This window comes from Rhinolophus sinicus, chromosome 13, assembly GCF_057876585.1.
Source record: "Rhinolophus sinicus isolate RSI-liver-muscle chromosome 13, RSI-T2T, whole genome shotgun sequence".
Classification (NCBI taxonomy): Eukaryota; Metazoa; Chordata; class Mammalia; order Chiroptera; family Rhinolophidae; genus Rhinolophus; species Rhinolophus sinicus.
The window spans coordinates 20,656,981-20,681,391 of NC_142513.1; the positions used below are offsets into that span (position 1 = coordinate 20,656,981).

General features: G+C 40.1%; 1 protein-coding gene across 2 annotated transcripts in view; it reads right to left on the bottom strand.

Moving 5' to 3' along the window:
* The window catches only part of ITCH (itchy E3 ubiquitin protein ligase), a 118,790-nt gene extending 102,112 nt beyond the window's left edge, over nucleotides 1-16,678 (bottom strand). Inside the window, exons 1-2 of one of the 2 annotated variants that reach the window (XM_019733743.3) lie at nucleotides 16,526-16,678; nucleotides 12,653-12,737 (exon numbers count right to left, since the gene is read on the bottom strand). The gene's annotated coding sequence lies outside the window, so the exon portion shown is untranslated. Of the gene's footprint in view, nucleotides 1-4,054; nucleotides 4,142-4,720; nucleotides 4,820-12,652; nucleotides 12,738-16,525 lie in introns of those variants that run through there. The other variant, XM_088789192.1, reaches the window with a different exon arrangement.
* Nucleotides 16,679-24,411: the final 7,733 nt, after the last annotated feature.

The window sequence follows — 24,411 nt, forward strand, 5'->3', positions numbered from 1 at the left end:
TGGACTGGGTTGAATAATGTCTCCCCCAAAATTCATGCTACCTGAAAGCTCAAAATGTGACTTATTTGGTCTTATAAAGTCTTTGTAGATGTAATCCAGTGAGCATGAGGTCATTCTGGATTAGGGTGGGCCCTAATTCAATGACGTGTTCTTATAAAAAGAAAATTTGGACATAGAGATAGGCACAGAGTGAAGGTGATGTGATGACAGAAAGGTAGAACACCATGTAAAGATGGAGGCAGAGACTGGAGAGATGTGCGTACATGCCAAGGAATGCCAAGGACTGCAGGCAACCATCAAAAGCTACTGTGTTTCCCCAAAAATAAGACCTACCCCGAAAATAAGCCCCAGTTAAGATCGTCAGCCAGACGGACACATTTAGTATGTTATGATATTTCAGAAGATGACATGATTATATTTGAATAAATGTAGATTGTTGTACATGAAAAAATAAGACATCTCCTGAAAATACACCCTAATGCTTCTTTTGGAGCAAAAATTAATGTAAGACCCGGTCTTATTTTGGGGAAAATACGGTAGTACTGAGTCAAAGAACAGATTCTCTGAGATGTGTAGCCCTGTTGACACCTTATTTTGGCCATCTGGACTCCTAAACTGTGAGAGAATAAAGTTGTTTTAAACTACTGAGGTTGTGAGTTGTTACAGCAGTCGTAGGAAGCTAGTATACCCTGATACTATTTGAAAGACATTCTGGAAAAGGCAAAACTATTGGGAAGAAAACTCATCAGTGCTTCCTAGGGGGTGGGATTGGAGAGATTAATGACTACAAAGGAGCACAAGACTGCAAGTGTTTGTCAAAATTCAAAGATCTGTATATCTGAAAAGGAGGGACTTTTTTTTATTTTATTTTATTTTATTGCGGAAGGGGAACAGGACTTTATTGGGGAACAGTGTGTACTTCCAGGCCTTTTTTTTTTTCTTTTCCAAGTCAAGTTGTTGTCCTTTCAATCTTAGTTGTGAGGGGCGCAGCTCAGCTCCAGGTCCAGTTGCTGTTGGCTAGTTGCAGGGGGCGCAGCCCACCATCTCTTGCGCGAACCGGCAACTTGGTGGTTGAGAGGACGCACTCCAACCAACTGAGCCATTCGGGAGCTCAGCGGCAGCTCAGCTCAAGGTGCCATGTTCAATCTTAGTTGCAGGGGGCGGAGCCCACCACCCTTATGGGACTCAGGAATTGAACTGGCAACCTTGTGGTTGAGAGCCCACTGGCCCATGTGAGAATCAAACCGGCAGCCTTCAGAGTTATGCGCATGGAGCTCCAACCACCTGAGCCACCGGGTCGGCCCCAAGGATGGACTTTTATTATATGAAGTTATAGCTCAATAAACTTAAAAAAAAGAGTATTCCCAATGTGAATGACAAAAAAAACCAAAACAAAAGCCCTTAATCTAAGAAAGTCTTAGATTTCTTATCTTGGGGAGATGGCTCCAGGACCCATTCTTCCTCTTTAGCACCTTTCTTCTAAACCCTTGTCTCACTGCTAGCTTAACCTGTCTTTCCTAATACTTTCATTTTATAATCTACCCTTCTTTTGCACCCTCAACCCTCCTCCTAGCACTCGATTTTTAAAGCCAATTTCAACCTTGCCTCTATCTATAGATTGACTTTTCGTAAGAAACAGTGGCGCAGATAAATGCCACTGCATGAATTTCCTATGGAAAATAATTGACTTTTTAAATTATTCTTTAAAAAGCTTTCACAATCAAGTACAGTGGTATGAAGCTTGTATTTCACCTAGTAAACCAGTATGGAGCTTATATTTCACCTAGTAAATCAAATTGATACCAATGAAGGTATCAATTTGAATCTAATATCTAATACAATATTAAAATAATTATTATCTATTAGCCTGTCAGTTACAAAGAAACTTAAAATAGCATCAATTCCTAACACTTTTATATCATTTATTTTGAGTAATGTTTATTATCACTCTAGAAAAATGTGACAGAATGTCTAATGCAGAAAAAAGGTGCTGAAACACTTCCAGAGGTAAAAACTAACCTTAACATCTTCCTGAAAGGCAGTGGAAAGAAAAATGTGTTGTATAAAGAGACATATTTCACAAGATTATATCAGTAACATCTTGTCCCAGGAGCAAAAAATAAGCAAACTGTATTTCTAGTTTACATTTCTATTTGTATTTCTAGCATACATTTGTATTTCTAGCATACATTTTAACATATGTATGCTATTTGTAGATAAATTATTAAGTAGGATATTATGAAATTTGCTTGGTTTATTTTCAGAATAACATCTAGTATAATAAGTTATTTTTATAGGCCACATCTATTTTAACGTAAAAAAACCTGTCAATGATTTAATAGTGGACTACTATTTTCTTAAAAGCCACCAAAAAGACATTTCAGAAAACATACAAAACCAATAGAGAGGAAAATTGCTTATTGAAGCAGATAGTAGAGTTCAAAGAGCTCAAATACACAGTGGTATTCAAAGAACTAAAACCTAATGAAGTCAAACCCTTAAACAGCCTTATTAAAATACAGAAGCATAAGTGGTAACTAAATATTAAGTAGTCTCCCTTGGATAGGGCCACTCAGCCATGTTCCCAAAGCACTACTCAAATGAAAGAGCTATGTATCAAAGGATCTGTTTAAAAAAATCTGTCCTCATGCACCAGCCTCAATCAAGTTGGAAGTGGAACCATGGACTTGGTGATGGTTCTTGTGTACGCACCCAATAGCCACACCACCCCGTTAGATTGAAAACTAGATCCTGTTCCCTAGGGCTACAGTAACAGAGACTAACTAGAAGGAATAATGTTTATTTTATATCCCATTCTCCAATAACGATAGCACAGGGGCTGACTTGATATGTGGGGTTGCTGAAGGTATTGTCAGAGGGGATAAGAGTTCTTCAGGTTGGGGTAGAAGGTAAATACTCGTTTCCATAACTTAATTCCTCAACAAAAGAAGAGGGAAGTCAAACCCACTCATAATAGGGAAAAGTTGCTTTCCTATTTACTGGAGAAAGTTACCTTAACAGGGAGGCAGGAGGTGGACCACCCTCTCTACCCCACAACAGTGACACACTGGTTTTGAACAACATATAATGATCTCATTTCATTGAAAAGCTCCTTTCCCATTTTCCAACCAAATGTGTCAGTGTGGATGCTAAAGCATATGCATAAAAAAATGATTTTTTTATTCAAAGAGAAAAACAGGAAGGTACAACATTCAAAGTTCAATAGTATGAAAACAAAGTTTAAGGAAATTGGCACCAGAATCAAACTTTTAGCATTCACTGACTAGTTTGAACTCTGTACCCAATATTCCAGAAGTCATTTTTTCCCGTTCTCCCAAACAGCTTTCTGACAAACATCTTAATATTAATTACTATTACAAGTTGTTTACTGGCTTTGACTATTTACTGCTAGAGTTTAAACAATTTAACGTGCCACGATAACTATAACTACTGTTGTGCTACTATAAATATTGCTCTCGTGCAAACAACGTTTGTGTCAAATTATACCTAACTATGTATAAAGTTGAATTTCCTGGCTCCCAAGAAACTCTTGTTTCTGACCACCTCTCAATACCTATGAGTTCTTCTCAAAATACAAGACCCTGATGACTATCATCCCCATCCTTCCAGCAAACCTTTCTCATATCATTTCTAAACATTTAAGAACTATCAAGCAAACTAATATCAATACTAATGCGTGACTGAGTAATGTGTATATACATGAGAAATAAATTCATGCATTTTTATTAAAAGGAGTCAAAAAACACTATTACTCAAATTGTATTAAAAACCCAGAAAAAAAAGTCAGAGAATCATTTAGACCAAGAGCTCTAAATACTGGGGAGAAGAGAGGATGGACAAATTACCACTAACCCATCAGGAAGTAAATAGGATTATGAAAGCAAAGCCAATTATACACCCCAAAAAATTTGAGTCTGCAGATTTTCACCTTATACTTTATATTTCAAGACTACTGCCCTCCTCTACTTTGACTGAATCTGAAAAGGAACTGAATAAAAATACTATTCCAAAGAAGGCAAAATACCGCACTCACCTTTTTTGCGCTCACAGGTAAGCAGATTGAAATCCAGGAAAGTTAAATAGATTGGCCAATTAGGCAAAGAATTCTTACATATGACACCTAAAGTATCACCCATAAGAGAAAAAATTAAGCCTTGTCAAAATTAGGAACTTCTGCTCTTCCAAAGACGTTATTAAGAAAACGTAAAGACAAGCAAAAGGCTGGGAGAATATATTTGTAAGACACACATCCAATGAAGAATTTATATACAGAATTTACAAAAAAGTCCTACAACTCGATGATAAGATAAACAACCCAATCAAAATGTATTGTCCAAGGTCACAATAGAAGATGTGGCCAAAAACAGAGATCTCTAACCTTGCTCAAGTGTTAATTACATGATTTAAAACCATGGTTCCATAAAGGAGCCAAAAAAGATAAAAGGGAAACAAACAAAAAAACACATGTGATTGCTGAACTTGAACTTATTCAGTCAGCCTGGTCCTTTCAGAAATAATAAAATATATATTGAGCCTAGGATCCGCTCCCAACTCTCCTAGCAAAAACAAAAACAAAGAACCCTAACAAATATCAGTCTCAAAATTTCAAATTATGACGTTAAGAAGTGAATCATAAAATGACTGAAACAGATTTTTTTCCCTTCAGAATTACAAAAGGTTAAAACCCTTGTTTGGATACCTCAGGCTTACTTGAATTCTCTTAGGCAAACAGTAACAACAGAAGTCCTCTAAGAGAAGAATCAGATTTCTTTTAATAAGATCCTATATTTTCCTGCACTAAAATAAAATTTAAATGACGCAGGGACTTCCTTGCCTAAAAGCTTAATCCTTTATAAATGTTTACCCTACCAAGTAAATGGTTAAAAGAATAGAGAAGTCCAAAACTTGAGAAAAATGTAATGAAGGTCCTGCCCCAGCCAACCTTCACCTTTAACCTCTTATCATTAAACATTTACTGAGGGAGGATATATTGGAGAGAATGATTCTAGCAGCTTTGTCAACAATAGGAAAGGAAGAGGAATAGCAGTAGATCCAGAAGCAGAAAAGACATGGGCAGCAGCCTGGAAAATTATCAGAACACCAGAAAAACCAAACAACTCAATTGAAAAATGGGCAAAGGACTTGATTAGACATTTCTCCAAAGAAGATATACAAATGGCCAGTAAGAAAATGAAAAGATGCTGAATATCACTCACTAGTCATCAGAAAAATGCCAAGCAAAACCACAATGAGATATCATTTCACCCATTAGGATACTATTAACAAAACAAACAGAAAACAACAAATGTTGAAATGGGTGTGGAAAACAAACTCTTATGCACTGCTCGTGGTAACGTGAAATGGTAGAGCTGATACGGAAAACAGTATGGTTGGTCCTCAAAAAATTAAACATAGAATTGCCACATGATCTAGCAATTACATTTCTGGGAATATACCTAAAAGAACTGAAAGAAAGGACACAAACAGATATTTGTATAATCACATTCAGAGCATCATTATTTACAAAACAGCCAAAAGGTGGAAATAACCCAAATGTTCAATAGATGAATGTATAAACAAAATGTGGTGCACACATAAAATGGAGTATTATCCAGCCTTAACAAAGAAATTCTGACACATGCTACAATATGAAACTTGAATAATTATTCTAAATGAAATAAGCCAAAATCAAAGGGCCAATATTCTATGATTCCACTTACATGAGGTACCTAGAATAGAGGAATTCTATATAGAGACAAAAAGTAGCATAGTGGTTACCAGAGACTAGAGGAGGAAGAATGTGAGTTTTTGTTTAATGGGAACAGAGTTTCAGTTTGGGATGATGAAAAAGTTTTGTAGATGCATAGTGATAACGGCTGCATAACAATATGAATGTACTTAAGGTCACTGAACCAAATACAAAATGGTTAAAATGAAAAAATTTTAAGTTTCTCCATTTTCTTCCCCCCCCCCCTTTGTTCTGCCTCCCCCCTCACTCCGATTCAAGCCGTTGTTTCTCAGTCTAGTTGTGTAGGACACAGCTCCCTGGCCCATGCCTTGTGGAGCGCTCCCCTCACTGAGGCAGTTAGTTGCCCGTCATCAGTTGGCCGCTCACAGCAGCTCACAGCAGCTCACAGCAGCTCACAGCAGCTCACAGCAGCTCACAGCAGCTCACAGCAGCTCACAGCAGCTCACAGCAGCTCACAGCAGCTCACAGCAGCCGGCCACTCACGATGGCTGCCGGCCATTCACACTGGCCACCGGTCGCTCATGGCAGCCCACAGCAGCCCAGCTCCAGGGAGAGCTGTTGTTCACAACCTTAGCTGTAGAGGGCGCAGCTCACTGGCCCATGTGGGAATCGAACCGGCAATCTCGGTGTTAGGAGCACAGAACTCCAACCACCTGAGCCACCGGGCCGGCCCAAAATGATAAATTTTATACACGTATATTTTACCACAATAAGAAACAAACAAAAAAATAATCAGGACCGGTAAGTTCATCATTTTGTCTCTTAGAGATGAAAACATCAATTTATACAGTAAAAAAAAACCAAGGCAGACTGAACATACATACGTACTCCATCTCCATTCCCTCCTGAAACCTCAGCAAAATGAAATAAAGGAATAAAAAAGTATAAACCCGGGCCGGCCCGGTGGCTCAGGTGGTTGGAGCACCGTGCTCCTAATGCCGAAGTCACAATCTAGCTAAGACTGCAAACAAAAGGTCTCCCTGGAGCTGGCTGCTGCTGGCTACTGTGCTGCCGAGTGCTGCCGTGGGCTACTGTGTGCCACCATGAGTGGCCAGTGGCCAGCGTGAGTGGCCCGAGCCATCGTGAGCGGCCGACTGGGTGACCAACTGCCTCGGCTGGGTGGAGCACAAGGCTCATCATACCAGCGTGGGCCAGGGAGCTGTGTCCTACACAACCAGACTGAGAAACATCGGCGTGAACCAGAGTGGGAGGGGAGGCGGAAGAAGAGGGGAATAAAAGTATAAATCCTCAAAGGCAAAGACAAAGGGGAAGGAGATGACAGCAGATAAATGTCAGGAGCATTCTGGACAATGAAAAGCAGTAGTTACATTCCGCACATTTCAATATACATATAGGTTTTAATTAAGACCTATAGTAAGTATCTTTCCTCCAAAAAGCTCTAGAACAGAAAAAGATAATCTGGAATTTCCCCTTGACTAGTGACATTCCACAAAAGAAAATGCAGCTAATCCCTCTCCCATGTTCCTTTCCTTCCCGTTTCTAAAGCATATCTATAATTAAATACACCACCTGAAAAATCCCTTTTAATTTTCAGAACAACTGAACTACAAAAACTAGGTCAGAGCATGCTTCAAAAGTAAAAGAATCAAAAAATCCCTTCTCCATCAAGTGAGATTTAGGTTTAGCTCAATTTGACTCTATTGCAGCAATGTGACTCTAGAATGGAGGCAACTTTGTGTACTTTTCAGAGTCAGTTCAGTACACTTTGTATCAGTGAGGGAAACGTTGCTACATCTCAAATATTCTTAATACTCAGGCTATATCTAACACACTATTCAGCTTACTAGAAAGACTACTTACACCAACTGCATTTTGCATTTTAGTCAATAATAAGGAGTAACTTCCTTGTGTATATCACGAAAATTTTCATGAGGAAGTATAAACAGAACAAAAAGCCTAGTGAAAATAAAATCCTAAAAATCACTTTCTCAAGTTATACAGAATAAACCTTTCTACATTGCACCTTTCTACAACGTTTATCAGTGTCTTTAAACATTCTGAATCATAAATTAAGTATTGTATCAACTTTCTGCAGGAAAACTCTGTATCTTTTCCATGAACAAACCATTTGTCAGTGTTTCCAAACCTTGGTAGATAACAAAAATTCCATGGATAAACTAACGTCTAATGAAACTTATCAGTGGCCAATTGAGATCAAAAATCCAAAACTAGAACTGTGATAAGCAGTTGAACCACTTTGATTCTTCCTTTTCTTTCTATTCTACTTGTACACGCTACTAGAACATCATAAGACTGTGTACCGGTAAGTGATTCATCATTAAGGAGTGATAAAGGGGCTGAGTGATAAAGAAAGATCCACAACAGGAAGAGAAAGATAACCTGTACACATAGTATTATCCTCACATACCCCCGTTTTCAGGAAAAAAGCTTTCAAAATCGGCCCTCTTTATCTACTACTGCAGGGTCCCACTATCACAGGGTGACCTATATACAAGCTTTTGTCTCTTATAGAAGCTTTTGTCCTTTCCTTTCCATTCCCATTCCCATTTCCCCTACCATGGTCTTCCCGCTGCCTCCCGACCCCACCAACCCTAGTAAATACCATAGAACTCAATGTTATCAAATATGTCTTCATAAAATACCATTTCATGTTAAACAACAGGACTTCAAGTTATCCCAAAACAACAAGGCTGGTTTCTTTAATATTGCCAAACTTTCTCCTATGATTGGGCCCCCACACAAAAGCTCCAACTAATCTATTCACTGCATTTCCACCATCTCAAGTTCATTCCAATCTCCACACCTTTGCCCATTTTGAATCCCAGTATTAAATAACTTCCCTTCTCTCTGCCTTAATAATTATTCTGCATACCCCTCATTCAGCCCTAGACTGCTTTGAGGTATTGCTTGAACTGTTTTAAATCTCTATGTGAATAAGGACTTTCTTCCAGGAGGGCAGGGAAGATGGGTTATGCTGCAAAAAGTTAAGCCCTAGATCAGAGGTTGCAAAGCGGTAACCCACAAGACAAATTCTGCCCACAGTGGTGATTTGTTTGGCCCAGTGTTTATATTATGAATTCATAAATTGCCAACATTTAAAAACAAAGATTTCTCACAAAAATTTGTATTTCGTTTCGCTTTAGAAAAAAGTTAAATGTTCAGACCACACTCAGTCTATACTCTCCACCAGATCAATAGTGAACACTGAGATTAAAAGGGTGAATTTTACCTCAATTTTTTAAAAAAAGTGAGCCAAAGCTGCCTAACAGCTGCCATTGGAGGGACATAAATTCTGTAGTTCATTCACTTCAGTCCCAATCTGATTACTATTTAACACGTTGTGTACGGATCACAAGAATCTTCACAAGAGATTTAAACCCCGCCATATGCAACGTGTTAAAATGTTCATCTAGAGCCAGCCCGGTGGCTCAGGTGGTAGGAGGGCTGTGCTCCTAATGCCGAGGTCGCAGGTTTGAGTCCCACATGGGCCAGTGAGCTGCGCCCTCTACAGCTAAGATTGTAAACAACTCTCCCTGGAGCTGGGCTGCTGTGGGCTGCTGTGAACAGCTGGAGGTTGGCGTGAGCTGCGTTGAACTGCTGAGTGCTGCTGCGGGCTGCTGAGTGGGGCCATGGACTACCATGTGCTGGCGTGAGTGGCTGACAGCCAGTGTGCGCTGCCGTGGGCTGCAGTAGGCTGCTGTGTGCAGCCATGAGTGGCCGGTGGCCAGCATGAGTGGCCGGTGGCCAGCGTGAGTGGCCGGCAGCCTCAGCCCGGGGGAGCGCAAGGCTCATCATACCAGCAGGGGCCAGGGAGCTGTGTCCTACACAACTAGACTGAGAAACAACGGCTTGAACTGGAGTGGGAGTGGAGGGGTGGAAGAAAAATGGGGAGGGGGAGTTCATCTAGTCCTTGCCAGGCATTTATGCTCACCCTAAATAAGCTTACTGAATGAATGAATGAATGAATGGAGATAATTTTAAGAAAGACAAGGTTGGTGGTAACGATGACAATAACAGTAATAGCAATTAACATTTCATGCCAACTGTTGTTCAAAAAATACATTATCTCATTTAATCCACACGACAACTCTATGGATATATGCTATTACTATGCCCAATTTACAGCTGAAGAAACTAAGGCACAAAGAAGTTAAACAACTTGTTCAAGGTCATACTGCTAATACATGGTAGAGCCAAAATTCAAAACCAGACACTCTTATCTCCAGTACACACTGTTAACCCCCACAATATGATTCCTTTGGACTAGCATCCTTTCCTATGTGACCAACTAAACTGATTCTCTGAAACAAAGAATAAAAAGAATAAATTTTAGAGTCTACTCTTTCTTTGCAAAAATGACTAAGAAGCAAACCAAAGTTCACCTAAATGTAGATGACATTTCTGGATTTTTTTCCTTACCTTAAAAGAAAAAATTTTCTATAACTGACAGAGAAAGGGTGTTGGAATCCAATAAAATATGTATTTTCTGAGAAAGCAAGTACGTTATTAGACATTTCTGGAGTAAGATAAACTCCATGCAGATGAATTCTGTTTAAAACTATAAAGTGATGACACAATACAAAACTTCTCTTTCCTGGGGTAGAGTGAATTAGGGTAAACAGTTTGCAGGCATGAAAACAATTTTTCAAGTTTCTTAAGAGCAGGGACTGCTTTTTCTTCATGAGCCCCTGTAATGCCTAGTACAGAGCAGCACTTAGCATATACTCAATTATGTTTAAAACAAACAACCTGAAGTTAGTATCTTAAATTGCAATTCAATGCAGTCATTTTTACAGCATTTATCATCTTGCTTTTTACAATACCTTGTTTCCCCGAAAATAAGACCTAACCGGAGAATAAGCCCTAGCATGATTTTTCAGGATGACATCCGCTGACCATAAGCCCTAATGCGCCTTTTGGAGCAAAAATTAATATAAAATCCAGTCTTATTTTCAGGGAAACACAGTACTTACTGGTGAGCAAGTTTGTTTTCCTGACAAAAACACAAAATCCTTGAGACAGAGATTTTATATTAAGTAGCCCTTGGGACCTAGTAAAACGGGCACAATAAAGGCTGCTTAACATTACAAATTTAACATTTCTACACTTAGGTTTCCTACAAGCTTCTCTTTCTACTATGTTTAAAGTAGAACTTAAAATAAAATGGCTTCTCATTTATAAAGCACTGGATATTATGAAATATTATATTTCTGAGACTAGTCCCATACTGTGATATCAACAAAGCCCTGAAAAATTAGTAAACCAGCACATGAAACACAAAGTATAATCAAAGAGTGAGTGAGCTAGAAGGAACATGAGTGATGTTCAATGCTTCCAATAAACAAGTGAGGAAACAGAGAAACCCACAGACATTTAAGTGACTTGCCTAATATCATAGAATTTAAGTAACAAGCAGTCCAGACTAGAACCCAGGTCTCCTGAGTGAATGTTGGTCCAGTTTTCTTTCCAGGAAGAACTACTTTGTGAGCTCAGGATGAAGTATATACTTTTAGAAACATTTTAAAGATATCTGGTATAGAGAATGATCTTTCCCAGAACACTACTTTTTGTAAGGTATTATTATACCACCAGTAAAGAAATGAAAACTGCCTTGTTCCTTTCCTATAGATAATACCATCTTTTCCCCATCTTTGTTTTGCTCTACATATTTTTAATTTTCATGTCTTTCCTTTCATTATCTTCTGAGAATTCTTTTTACCATCTCTTATTTATTTACTTTTCCTCTTACCCATTTCCTTTCCTAATATCTCTCACAAAGCACCCCACTATCTCCTTCCTTTCTCTCCCTAATTATAAAAGAGAACAGATTAAGCACACATTTGATTATAGCACTGGCCTGGTACACCACAATAAGCAAATCACAGCCTTGGCCTCTAAGCATTTATAGAGCAATTAATTAACAAAAAATAAAATAAATACAAAGGGTCCCATAGCTGAATGAATAAACGTTGGTGTTTATAGTGGAGACAAAAATCTAAGTGTGGATGGGACATTTACTCGAAGGGATGTGGTAGTAACAATGACAATAAATAGTCCCAAGGTTAAGGTTAGGCAAATGAAAGGGACCACTCTCTTCCTACTCAGCTTTCTCACCTACCAATTCATCTGCTCTACTAAATCCACTCTCCACTTTCTTGCGGCTTGACTTTTTCCATATTCTACTTTTTTTCCTTATCTAGCCTTCCCTTTCTCTCCTGATCTTTGAAAGTTAATCTTTCCTGTCTTCATGTTTTCCTTTTCAATACTATTGCCAACTTCTCCCATCTTGTAGATCTAGACAACGTCTTAAGTTTAAACTCATTTTTTTCAAAAGATTTAACACATATTATTTTATTTGATCCTCACAACAATACCAAGGAGGCAGGTAGGAAGCAATACATCTATTTTACAGGTATATAAACTGTGTCCTAGCAAGATTAAATAATTTGCCAAAAGTAACAGAGTTTGTCAGTGGCAAAATCAAATCAGAACGCACACCTTTTATTTCCAAGCCCTCCATTCTGCTTCCACTGCACCATGTTGCCTTCTATTTAATTCCCACACTTTTTTTACCATAACATTCACATGCCTAGACAAGTATACAGAGATAAATGTTTACAAAACAGCACAAATGGGAAAAGTAAATTATATCTAAGGAAACCGGAAAAATAGAAACATCAGAGGACCCAAATCAAGAGCACAGTGTGGCTCATAAGCTAATCCTTGTAGAAGAGGCTTTGGGTTTCAGATCTAGGTGGAAACTGCCTATTTCTTCAACCAGCCGATGTAGCCAGCATCAACAGTGCTCCCTCCACACCTCCCCACAGCAGTTATATGACCAGGGCTCACCCTCTGCACCATTCCAGTGATCCAACCTCCCTCACAGGCATGCCATCATACCTGAAGTTCTCAACGGTTCGAGTCACGAGTCACTTCTTTGGGTTAAGGCGTTGTCTCCAGAAGGCCACTGTTAAGTGCATGTTACCTGAGAGGGGAAGAAGGGTCTATTAACACATTACTTCTATGGTAAAACGCATCAAATTAGTGATGACCTTGGGAATCTGACAATACAGAATATTAATAGATAACTTCTAATTTGGCAGGCAGGATAAGAAAGTGAGCTGGGGACAATGACTCATACATAGTATGGGCTGATGCCTACCTGGGTATGACGGCTACATGGCAAAATGAAGATGGCCATATAAACAAACTCTACCTACTGCGGTCACCATAAGGACAGTCCCTGCAATTTGGAGGCTCCTGGAGGTAGGAAAAGAAAACACCCCAAGGATCCAAGTATAGTCAGTTTTGAAAAGAAGGAAAAGAGCTAAGTGGGCGGCAGTTTTTCGAAGACAGTGCACTCCTAGAATGAAGGACAGAGGCAGAACAGTTTTTGGTTGACTATGTATTTCTAGTTGTAAGGCTAGTTTTCAATCCAACATTTTTTGCTGAGGGCCAATCTCTCAACCAGAGAATGCTGCAATTCAATTCTGTACCACCCCACCCCCCCAACCCCTGCTAATTTATATTGACTCAAAGCCAGTATCATTTATAGCCACAAAAATCAACATGCCTTTACTGAACATTTATTATGAACCCAGAATTTGGCTAGGTGCTATAAATACAGGAAAAAAAATTATATACTTTTGCTTTAACTCATATAAAGGAAACCAATCCCCAAAACCCAAAAGTGAGAGGGGATGAGGAACAAGAAAGAAAAAACAGGTGACTATTTCCTATCACTACTAACACAAACTTCTTAAGCCAAAATGAATACAACAAAACTCCCTTCTAGGCCAAAGTTCCTTGTTAAACCCTTGCCTAAACAGTCAAGAGGCACAGGCTAGAAAAAGACTCCCCCGGCCCCTTGTTCTAATACCAAAAGCTCTTTAGTACCACACATTCATCTTGGAAAACTGGAGAATAACAGACTAAGAGTTACAAAACTTGGTTCTAGTTCTAGCTCTGATTCTTAACTAGTTTTTGGTAAATTATTTAACCAGCTTTGGACTTAAAAAACAAAAAAACAGAAAACTAAGAGTTTGCACTATACCTGGCATATATACCACCCACTAGATAACTACGTCTACAGGAGGCATCACTAATCAATCATAACTCACTTTTCCAGAGAACCCTTATGACCAAAATCCTTCCCAACACAGAGCTTCTGGAAGTACCTTCAAAGCAGAGTTGGCACATAAACCAAAATATATTTGCCACTGTGGAGTAGATAATCTCTGCAATCTCTTCCTCTCTAAATTTCTGAGGATAGAAGAAAAACACTTGAGACAAGCTTAGATCGATAATGTTGATAGTCATAAATTTCAGTCTAATCTCCAAGTTCTCCTCTAAATTGTATCCAATCTGGTTCTAATTTTTCAAAGATGCTAATAAGCGACACACTCTGATACCATTAATGTACCGTGTTTCCCCGAAAATAGGACCTAACCAGACAATCCGCTCTAATTTGTCTTTTGGAGCAAAAATTAATATAAGACCCGGTCACCTAGACCTCTGCAATAGCCATTCTTCCAACCTTTCACTTTTATCATCAGAGCAATTTTTCTAAAACACACCTGTACTCATAGCACTTCCCTGTTTAAGAATCTGTATTTATTGAGGCGGCCAGTTAGCTCGGTTGGTTAGTGTGTGGTGCTCTTAACAAGTTTGCCAGTTCAATCCCCATAGGCCACTGTGAGCTGCGCCCTCCACTAGATTGAAACAACTACTTGACTTGGAGCTGACGGGTCCTGGAAAAACACACTTAAAATAAATAAACGTTTTTTAAAAATCTGTATTTATTGCTAACAACATAAAACTCAAGCTTTTTAGCATTATACGTGCTTAGAACTTTTCCTATAGTTGCCTCCTTTTACCTTTCTGGCCTCCATCCTATAATGTTCTTTCCCCGTGCCCATCCTTTTTCTTCCACAATCCTCTGCATTTACACACAACATTAAGGTGTTTCTTCTGCCTGCCCTGTTCTTCCCTTTCCCCATCCCTATCACACTCCTACTCACCATCTAAGACCCAACTTAGGTTGAGGGATAGGTATTGCCTCCTTCTCTGGCCAACCCTAGACAGAACGAGTCACTTCCTCTTGAGTCTCAAAGTTTTTTGACCTGTCCTTGGTATGTACACAGTACTGTTTGCTTCAATGGTTCCCAGAAATACCTGAGGCATGTTTTAAAGATAAATTCTTCCAGGGCAATCCGGAAGTACTAAATTAATTTCAGGAAAGAACCAGGAATTTCTACTTTTAAAAAGCTCCCCTAATTATGTTAATGGTCAAATTTGGGGGTTTGTCTGCCTCTTCCAATAGGTGCAAAGATAATTTTTTTTTAAGAATGTAGAAGTGACTTATAGTGAAGAAATTATTCTGCACTTGTTTTATATTTCATATCACATTCTTATTGACTTGACTCATATGCTGAAGATGAAGGAATTCCTTTTGGACTCACAATCCAAAAACTTACATTCATTGTTCAAAAAAAGCAGGTGAATTCCCACCTTCATTTCTAAATCTTAAAAATTAAGTGTACCTTGAGTAAACCTATGAATACCCAGTGAAGGCTCTCACCAGATCTGCCATGAAAACTTTATTTCAGCTGAGTGACTGACCCTTAGCCGATTTTGAAGGTGGAAATTATACTGCCTTTAAGAACTTCCTTAAGGTAGAACTGTACTAGGAATAGATGCGTGAGACCCCAACTAAGTGCAATGATAGGTGGCTGGCTCCATTGCCTCATTAATTTTCAAAAGAAAAATCCCTCTCTTCCTTCCCAAACCCGACTTCCCCCAAAAGTAAACGGGTGCTGTAAAATAATGGCAGAAAATGTAACAAGATTGACTACAACCAAGAAAACAAGTTGAGTTGTTATTGGGGAACCGCGAATTTCGGGTAGTTTGCAAGTTCACCGGGTGAAATCTCTGACTAACTTTAGGCCCAACGTCTGCCTCGCACGCACAGACCCTGCGTTTATTTCTCTTTAAGTTGCGGCTCGGACTAAGTCTGAAAACTTGAGTTCCTAAGTCATGTCCTCCTCGTGTTTAGACCCTCAGAATACATTTACGGCTACTTTTTTCTTTTCTCTACTAAAGAAAAGGGCACTATCAAGAGGAAGGACAGTGACAGCTACACGTCTGCAAAACTCGGCGCCGGGAGGCGCCGGTGGGGCCGCGGCAGCGGTGGGCACCAAGGCGGGCGTCCCGGCCGGGACCACCACGCTGGGGGACGACAATGGAGGGAGAAGAAGAGTGGAACAGCGAAGGGGAAGCAGCCGCTGTGCTGGGCCCCTCGCGACTGGGGACTTCCATAAAGTCCAGGGAAGGCCAGCTGGGTGGCAGGTGGGCCCGGTCGCCGCCCCTTACAGGGCCACGTCGGCTGCGCCGGCCACTGCCTCCGGGCCCCGCGCGTAGGCCGGGCCGCGAGAGGGTGGCCCCCGGCGGCGCTAAGGGGCGCGGGGCCGGACCCTACCCGTGCTCGCCTCGGCCCAGCCCTCTCACAACTTGGTGCCCGCAATGCAAGGGGCTCCGAATGTCTCAGACCAACAGTGGACGTTCGGTTCGTCCGGGCTACCCACCCGGCCCGGGCCACAAACCCGAGCTCCCCGCGCCCCCACCGGCACCGGCCCTGAGGAAACAGGGAGCAGCCGTGGCTCTGGGATCCCGGCTCGCGCGCCGCACTCCTCCACCCCTTGTTCTCCTAGGACACTCTTATCCGGGCTTCCCCCTCTCCCCAGAACTGCCCCTAGTCCGCCTGCGGATGTTTACCGGGACTCGGGGCGGCGGCGACTCCTCAGTCCCTCGACTAAGATGGCAGCCGGTCCCGAGCCCCGACCACAGCGGCTAGAGCGAGTTGGCGACTAACGCGCAGGCGCCTCCGGCTCGGGAACGATCCTGACTACAATCCCCAGAAGGCCCTGCGCAATAGCCAACCGCCTGTCTGAACTGGCAGGGACTGGTGAGCGCTGCTAAATCGGTTTGCTTGCCCCCAGGTGGGAGGGATTCTCCACACCTCTAGACATTTTTTTAACCACCACCCCCACTTCAATACACACATACCCAGAACCTCTAAAGACTGTAGCTGTGGTTCCCAAACTCTAGTGTGCATCAGAATCACCAAAAGGGCTTGTTAAATATTAGACCGCTGGGCCCCACACCCAGAGTTTCTAATTTATTAGATCTGGGATGGGATCTAATAATTTACATTTCTAAAAAGCTCTCTGGCTTGCTACTGATGGGGGTCAAACATTGAAAACCGCTGAATCACCGCTTAGTCCTTAAGAAAGTACACTCGTAAATTAACATATATTGGGTTCAAATCCACCTTTTAACAGGGGTGATGCACCTAGGGATGATGAAAGTAGCTCACACGTAAGTGATACCAACGTGGCAGGTGTCCCAAGACATGATCAATATAAGCTTCTTCAATTCTCACCGCAAATCTATGAGGGAAGTACCTTCATTATCCTTACGTTACAGATTCATAGAACAAGTCACAAGCTGGATAAGAACTCAGGGCAGTCTAGCTTCAAAGTCCATCTTCTTAATGTTCCATTGTTTGTGAGAATGAATAGGCTGCGCAAGTAGACGCAGGGGCACAACTAAGTGCTTAATAATTAGACCTTTGCTATTATTGTTTAGCCTGTTTCCTCCTAATTAAAATAATATTTTAACATCTGGAAAGTCACACTTTTCAAAATACTTTTAAATCTTCCATGTCAATGTTTCTTGAAATATGCCTTAGGAGAGCTTGTTAAAGATACATATTCCTAGATCTCTACCCCACTCAGATTCTCTAGGGTAGTGGTTCTCAAATTTTAGAATCACCTGGAGGATGTGTTAAATCACAGATTGCTGGGCTCCATCTCCAGAATTTCCGATTCTGGGGTGGAGTCTCAAAATTTGCAGTTTTAATCAAGGATCACACTTGGAGAATCACTGCTGTAAGGCACTGTTTCTTAACCTTTTTGTTTTTCTTAATCATTTCTCTGAAGAACATTTTTTAGATATTTTTCCCTAATCATTCCCCCCATGAAATTTTAATGTCACAAATATACTGTGTACCTATTTATTTACCATATGTATAGCTGTCCTTTTACATAAAAAATAAGAAATTGTTTTTTTCTTCCTCACCTCCAATCATTTTTTTTGTCCTGTTAAGAATGTATGCTCTGGGGGTGACTGGTTAGCTCAGTTGGTTAGAGCATAGTGCTGCTAACACCAAGGTTGCCAGTTCAATCCCCACATGGGCCAATGTGAGCTGCGCCCTCAAAAAAAAACAAAACGAACATATGCTCTGTGCAACGTGGGTTTTTAAATTAGTGCCCTCAGATGATTCTCATCACCAGGCAAGTTTGGGAAATATAGTGTCCCTTTAAGGTTTGAAATGTTTTTTGACTATTATACAGAGAAGGAATTGAGTCTCAAGGAAATTAGATGACGGGTTCAAGATCACTCAGCCAGGAAGTAGGGATCCAACCAAGATCCTCTGGCTCCAGATTCTGTCTTCATCTACAATTTTTAAAACTATATAATGTTAGGAAAAACTAATCAATGGTGTTTGAAGTCAGGATAGTGATTACCCTTTGAAGGGAGGTAGGACGGAAACACAAAGGGGCTTCTCTGGGCTAGTAATAATGTTCTGTGTCTTGATTTGGGTGCTGGTACACAGGCGTGTTGTTCACTTTGTGAAAATTCATCAAGTTGTATATTTTTGTGTATTGTATATTTGCGTATTTTTCTGTATTTATATGTCAATAAAAGTTAACTTAAAAATATATGTTTTAAACATATACTCATTTTGGTCTGAAAATGCATCTCTTTGTACGATGCATCGGAGTCTCAAACTTTGGAGTGCATCAGAATCACATGGAGGGCTTATTAAAACTCAGATTACCAGGTATCACTCTCAGAATTTCTGAGTCAGAAAGTTCTGGAATCAGACCCAAGAATTTGCATTTCTAACAAGTTCCCAGGTGATGATGATATTCAGAAATAACATTTTGAGAACCACTGGGCTGTGCTATACTAACCTTGCTACCCTGTTTCTCCAAAAATAAGATCTAACCGGAAAATAAGCTCTAGCATGATTTTTCAGGATGACATCCCCTGAACATAAGCCCTAATGCGTTCAGGGGATGTCATCATTAATTTTTGGAGCAAAAATTAATATAAGACCCGGTCTTATTTTCGGGGAAACACGGTAAAACCAACGGGGCGGATTAGCTCCGACCTGAGAGGCAGTACCTAGCAGAGTTAATAATTTAGGCTTCTTCAGAAGCATATGGATGAAGGATCTAGTCCCATCAACAACTGGCTTCAGGGGCCAAGTCCCCTGAATCTCAGTGTCCAAATCTCTAAACGGTAATAATGCATCCTACCTCCTACAATGTTGTGAAGACTTTAGGAAATCCAGGGTAGGTAGTTGGTGGTTCTCCAAAAAGAAGCTGAGCTGGTTAGGGCAGAGAATCCCAGGCTGGCCATGTTTTCTTCTCTCAGACTGTGGCTCTGGCTCCCAGGTTCCCAATCCAGAAGTGAGTCTATTCTTTTCCCGGTCAGAATGCAGAAGCAGTGGCTAATAAAGCCTAGAGCCACCTACACCCTCCTTCTGCCTTCAACACCCAGGTCAGCCTAGGACAGGACCCAGCCCTGTAACAGAAGGGGCAGGTAGCCTGGGGGAGGTCCCCACCAGCAAGGGAAGGAGCTTCCCAGGCCTCCAGGGGAGAAGAGGGAAGGAAGCAGGGATGCAGAGCTGGAATGAGTGGGAGAAGAAACCCCAGCGGCCCACTTACTGGCTTTCTGCAGAACACTTAGTCACACTGGTGTTCCCCTCTTCCCTGGACCCACTCTGCATTCAACTGCCAGATGCAGGGGAAAACTTGAAAAGAGGCAGAGCTGTGCGTTGATGGAGAGAAGACACTGTTTGGGACTCTACAAACCTGAAATCTGGATCCAAAGAGACCACTTAAGACCTGAGGTCATGGCTCTATCATTTTCCCTCTTTAAGACCGTTTCCTCATTTGCAAAATGAGGTACACAAGTTCTATCCCTCATCACCTCACTCAGTCCCTCCCAGGTAGGATTGCCAAATTTAGAAAATAAAAATATAGGATGCTCAGTTAAATTTGAATTTCAGATAAGCAATGAATAATTTTGGAATAAATATGAGACAAATATTGATGTGACATACTTATACAAAAATTGTCATTGTTTATCTAAAATTCAAATATAACTGGGCATCCAGCATTTTATTTGGCTATCCTACTCCCAGTGCACTACACATTTTCTCCATCAGGGTAGTAAACTTAAATTCCTCCAAGGGCCAGTAAGGTAAAATAAAAAATAACAGCTGATGTTTACTTTCTACACTGTAATTACGAAATAGAGTCCTAAGTGTTTTACATACACTATATCATCGAACACTCCCAGAAACCTAAGTGGACTGCTCAGTTTCTTCATCCACGAAACAGGAACAGTAATACACTCTATCTCATGGGTCACTGAGAGGATTAATTAAATGAGCATGTAAAACACTTGTAAGAGTGCCAGGCCAGCACACAGCAAGCACTCAATAAACAATAGCTATAATCTTTCCCATTATGTAGATGGGGAAACTGAGTCCCAAAGAAGCAAAGTAACCAGCCCATGGTCACATAACTAGCAAGTGGCAGAGCCAGGATTTGAACTCAGGTCTAAAACATTGGCAATCAATTCAAAGTGTTTAAAACAGGAAAATGGGTTCACACGGTAGACTACCACTAAGCAATAAAAAAGAACAAATTAGTAAAATAAAATAAAATAGACAACTCAGACATTGTGCTAAAAGAAAGTAGCCTTATACAAAAGAGTACACACTTGATGATTCTACCGTGTTTCCCCGAAAATAAGACCGGGTCTCATATTAATTTTTGCTCCAAAAGACGCATTAGGGCTTATGTTCAGGGGATATCATCCTGAAAAATCATGCTAGGGCTTATTTTCCAGTTACATCTTATTTTTGGGGAGACATGGTATATATATGATGTTCTAGAACAGGGAAAACCTAATCAATGGGGGGAGGAATCACAATAATGGTTGCCTTTGGAGGGAAAGAATATTCTGGGGTGTTGAAAAAGTTCTTTCAGTATTTTGTTAGGGGTGTGGATCACACAGTTGTATTTGTCAAAACTCAGCAAATGGTATAATTGAGATCTATGCATATCGTTGTATGTAAATTTAACCTTAAAAAAATACAGTTTGAACTCTAGTTAATGATAGGCATGCTGAAGTGTTTAGAGGGAGAATGAACTCTGCAATCTCCTTGAAATGCATCAAAAAAAGTTAGATGGATGGAGGGTTGGAGGGATGAATGAATAAATATGTGACAAAGTAAGTGTAGCAAACTGCTAAAGTAGAATCTAGGTGGTGGGAAATGGATGTTCACTGTACAATTCTTTCAACTGTTCTATATGTTTGAAATTTCTCCTAATAAAATGTTGGGTGAGGAGGGAGAAATCCTGCACAGGCAAAAGGCAGCCCAATTTCAGGGCTGGATTTGTAACCCCTGATCCATTCACAAGCCTCTCCATCTCCCACCTGTCCCTCTTTTGAGCTAAAAACCGGCATGATTTTATTTCCAAAATCTCTCATTGCCTCTGTCCCAGTGTTCCTCCTAATTGGGACCTCCCTACTATTTATTTGCTGCATGACTTGGCCTCTCTGGGCCTCTGCTGACATCTGGAAATTGGGATCACATGTCTTTTTTTTTGTCTAAAAGCAGCAGACTGGACCATTTAATCTTGTAAGTTTTCCTCCTTCCTGAAACCATAAACCCTTCAAGGGCAAAGAACCCGTCTTATCCATCCCTGTATTTCCTCTGGCATATAGTAACATCTTACAGGGTGCTCAGAAAATACTTGAATGAAAACCACTTCGGAAACTGTAAAAGACAGAGACACATTTATTGAGTTCCCACTGTATGCCCTGAACTAGATGCCCCTATATTTATCCCCAGAGAGGTAGGATATATTGTGATTACCGCTTTTCTACAAGTGGAACCAGAGTTTCAGAAGGGTTAGGCGACTAGACAAAATGCACAGGTAATGCCAGAAACAGAGTTGGGATTCAAACCCAGAATTGTCGCTTTCAACTACTTCACAATGGCCTCTTCTTGAATCAATGTACAGAAGAGAATTGTGCTTCTCTCTATCCTTCAGATTTTCTATATTGAATATAGGAGTATTTTAAAAAGTTATAAAAATAAATAGCCATAAGATGCTCTCAGCACCTCCTCCTGCAGTTTTTGGGAGAAATAAGATTCAGATGAGCAACTGTAGGACTGAAGAACTCCCTTAGAAAATAAACAGCATATGAGAGCTTCTTCTGGTCTTGCTCATTATCCTCAGTTCTTTCTTTTCTTGCTCTCAAACCTAAACTTGGCTTTCCACTAGGAAATCCCCATGGGCCAATCTCTATAGACTGCAGATCAGAATCATTTCTTGCCTACAATTCTCACTGGAAATGTCTGTCCTAAACCAGGATCTACATCTCTTAAAAAAATTAAAGTCATGCCTGTAAATTCCTCAGGCAAAGATGGAATCAAGTAACAAACATCCAGGTCACTTGATGCAAGCTGGGAAGGTGTGTCAGACCAGAAACACTCCTGGGAATCTTAGAACTCCGCTTTGATACATGTAAACTTCTCCTGATGTGACAAAGGATGCAATCATAAATATAAACAGGTGGATGACTTTGTTTCCAGTCCTTGAGGACCTTCTAAACTTGGCGGGAGGAGGGGCACGTCCCTCAAGGTCAAATGGTCCAGTCACCTGCATTCAGGCTGGTTCCTCATCTGTGAAACAGGACTAATACAGTAGTAGTACTTTCCCTATTAGAGTTGTAAGAAGGATACAATGAGAAAGCATTAACACAGTACAGGACCATAGTAAATGTTCAATTAAAGTTGGTGCTGCATTTTTCAGATTAGGCAACTGTGTCCCAGAGAAGTTTGACAACTTGCCTGAGATCAGACAGTAACTGGAGGAAGCAGGATTCAAATTCGGTCAGCCTGAATCTAGAACCCTCCTTCTTAACCTTTAAGACAGTATCTTCTAAGGGGTTGTGCATTAATGGATGTACACAAGATGATTTTAGGTGGTGCCATAAAGGCCATTTAAAAAAAAACAAAAACTTTTCATTATGAAAAATTTCAAAGATATATACAAGAAGAGAAAATAGTATAATGAATTTCCAGTTTCACCCAGCTTCAAGTATCAACCCATTAACAATCGCTTTTATCTATTACCTCTGCTGAAAGCTTATTTGGAAGCAAATTCCAGACAGCATATCATTTTATCTGTAAATATTTTGGTAGACTGTGTGATGATTTTTTTGCCTTAGTAGTGGTGTTTCTTACTAATGTTACTGAAACAGTAGGGAGCTAATACATTCAGCTGGTCATTTCACAGATAATGCTTAGGATATGGCTAGAGTAGAAAGTTAGCAAATTAAAACTATTGAGATGCTATGTTTTCACTATTAGGTTGGCAAAGAACAAAACATTTGATATCTCAGTTGTGTCAGCAAGGATGTGAGAAAACAGCCAGGCTCACTGCTGACTGCTGTGATGTCAGTTGTGTGATAGAAAGACATTTAGCCATATCTATTAGAATTAAAAATACATATGTCAAAATATCCACATGCATGAAACCTATGTGATTTTACTAACCATTGTCACCCAATAAATTTAATTAAATTTTTAAAAATCCACATGTCAAAGCATGAGCTTAAACCCCTATTTCACACCATACACAAAAAATAAATTAAAATGGATCAGAAACCTAAAGAGGTGAGTCAAAGTATAAGACTTTTAGAAGAAGACACTGGAGAAAAATCTTCAAGACCTTGAGTTAGGCAAAGATTTCTTAGATATGACAGCAAAAGCATTACCCATAAATTGATATCCAAGAAAAAAAATTGATAAATTAGACCATCAAAATTCAAAATGTTTGTACTTCAAAAAATGCCATTAATGAATTGTTCTATTTTAAATGGTTAATTTTATGTTGTGTGAATTTCATTTTAATAAATTATTTTAAAGACACCATTAAGAAAATGAAACACAAGCCACAGGCTGGGAGAAAATATTTGCAAAACACATATATGATGAAAAATTTGTATCCAAAATATACAAAGAACTCTTAAAACTCAATAATAAGAAGACAAACAACCCCATTTTAGAAAATGGTCAAAAGATTTGAGTAAGGGGCAGCTGGTTGGCTCAGCGGGTTAGACCGCGGTGCTCTTAACAACAAGGTTGCTGGTTTGATCCCCACATGGGCCACTGTGAGCTGCGCCCTCCACAACTAGATTGAAACAACTACTTGACTTGGAGCTGATGGGTCCTGGAAAAACACACTTAAAAAAAAAAAAAGAAAGATTTGAATAAAAATTTCATCAAAGGAGATACCAGAATGGCTAATAAGCACATGAAAAGATGCTCAACATCATTAGTCATTAGTGAAATGCAAATTTAAACCACAATGAGATGCCATTTTACACCCACTAGAATGGTTATTTAAAAAAAAAATAGGGTTGGCAAGAATGTGGAAAAGCAGGAAGTCTCATACATTGCTGGTAGAAATCTGAAATGGTACATATAGCCACTTTGGAAAATA